Below are 2,500 nucleotides of genomic sequence, written 5' to 3' on the forward strand. Positions count from 1 at the left end.
TGATAACATTTATTAATCTTTTCATTCAAGTTACACAATAAAACAATTCGATGTAACTCAAAAGTACTTTATTTTTCACTTTTAAATTATGTGCACTTTGCTTTTCATTGTTACTTGAAGGAAAACAGCAATGTTTGTTACCAAATAACAACTGAACACAAATGCAATCAATGTGAATGTGAGAAACGCGACGTTATTAAGATTCAACAAAACAGCGAGTACTGTAACAATATGACGAACTACATCATTCCCGAGTAAGAGAATTACATCCTCAGCTGAATTTGCTGATTTAACACAGTCACCGTGAAGTCTGAATATTAGTACTGGATCTTGTGCTCACTAGAAAATAAAAAAAGTGATGTATAATACGGCTCGAGGAAATGGTGATAATACGACAGCTATTTCTCGCCACAGAGAACGACAGTCATCCAACTGTTAGAATTTGACTTGAAATGATGATTGATGTGATACGTGGTGTATATACACATAGGCGGTGTCGTGTGCGTACAGACATACACACACATATAAGTATATATACACAAAATATATATATATATATATATATATATATATATATGGTATATATATATATATATATATACTATATATATATTATATACATGTATAATTTTATGTGCATATATATGCATATGAACAAATAAATAAATATACATATATATACACACATACATATACAGTATATATAATATATATATTATATATATGTGTATATATTTATATGCATATATATATATATATATATATATATATATATATATATATATATATATATATATATATATATTCAAACAAAAAGATCCATACAATGCAAGCACGTATATTACTCAAATCATTCATGTCTCCGCATAACCTAAAAAATCGGCAATGAAATTTTCAGTGTCAGGTAATTTGGAAAAAAATATCTTACTCCACATACCTGTTTATGATGACCAAACGAAAGATGACCTGGAAATAATAAAAAAAAATAATAATAATTTTTAGCGCGAACAGACAAAATTATTTTAAAAAGGCCTAAAAACCACAATGACAAACTCGTCACTGAAGTTAAAAAAAAAAAAAATTGAATGCAACTATACTGACGTAGTTCGGGAACACGTTCAAAATCGTAAGCCAAAGCGTTTTCCAAAACCACAGTCACACTTACACACAAACACACACAAACTCTCACGCAACTTCAACCAAACAGCAAGTGATTATTACGTTAAAAACAGCTCTAAAACATGGAAAACCGAATAATCAGGCCAACGGAAACCGAACAAAAGTATTAGGAGAGGCACGTGAACAAAATCATTTTATGTACCAACAAAAAATAAACGAAATAAAAATACGCGAGCGCAGAGACGCAAAATCAGAAGTTGGAAGAATATGCTCCCGGGTTTTGTAAACAATTTTGTAAATAATTCGCAATACCTCCGGAGCATTTTTTTTTTTTTTGCCTCTTATTCTTGGTTCGAACGCCGTAAGCCCTGATGATTGTCCGGGTAATGCTCTTAAACGGGCAGGAGTTTCTGCTGAGTCTCTCTCTCTCTCTCTCTCTCTCTCTCTCTCTCTCTCTCTCTCTCTCTCTCGGTCAAAGGGCCGAAATCGTAATCTCATTACGGCCTTTTGCTCTCTGTTACTGAAAGGTTTCGAGTTTCCTAACGTACTTGTCGCTAGGAAGAGCTCTATATCTGTCAATTTCTCTCTCTTCAATTTGCATTTCATTCAAAGTATATATGTGTACACACACACACACACACACATATATATATATATATATATATATATATATATATATATATATATATATATATATATATATGTATATGTACACATATACATATATATATATATATATATATATATATATATATATATATATATATCTTCTTTCTAGCTTGTTCCCATTTATATATATATATATATATATATATATATATATATATATATATATATATATATATATATATATATATATATGTATATGTGTGTGTTTGTGTGTGTGTTTTAGGATGAAATCGAATTAAGTTTATAGCAACGGGAACTTCTGTGACAAAGGGACAGCAAAATGTCTGTTTATACAAACTTACACCATTAATATCTACCAAACATAAAGCATAAACAAAAGATCCGATCAAGAGTCTTGACCTTTCACCGTTGGAGATGAAGAGGGGTGAATGATACGATGAGGTGGTAGATGCTTTGATTATTGGAAACGATGCTACCGTAACATTTAAGCATAAATGAATGTATAAACTACGTATGATTATCTGTTGGTGTTGTAACTTGGGAAACCAATCTATATTATTTGAATAACTTCTGTAAATCAAACAGCTTCCCTGTTACTTCCTTATCTGAATATTATAGCAACTTGGCTATATAACTATATACACATTACTTAATATAATATATCCACCCATCACCCTTATGAATCTGTACCGTAAGCACAAAAACCGTGTGCACTCCCTTCCAATCTCAAAACGTACACACCTACACAGCA

General features: G+C 30.6%; 1 protein-coding gene across 1 annotated transcript in view; it reads right to left on the reverse strand.

Moving 5' to 3' along the window:
- LOC136849807 (zinc finger protein on ecdysone puffs-like) overlaps positions 1-2,500 on the reverse strand; it is a 520,057-nt gene that overhangs the window by 322,203 nt on the left and 195,354 nt on the right. The window contains exon 2 of the mRNA XM_067123238.1: positions 938-966. The gene's annotated coding sequence lies outside the window, so the exon portion shown is untranslated. The remainder of the gene's footprint in view (positions 1-937; positions 967-2,500) is intronic.

Source organism: Macrobrachium rosenbergii, chromosome 21 (assembly GCF_040412425.1).
Source record: "Macrobrachium rosenbergii isolate ZJJX-2024 chromosome 21, ASM4041242v1, whole genome shotgun sequence".
NCBI classification, from domain to species: Eukaryota; Metazoa; Arthropoda; class Malacostraca; order Decapoda; family Palaemonidae; genus Macrobrachium; species Macrobrachium rosenbergii.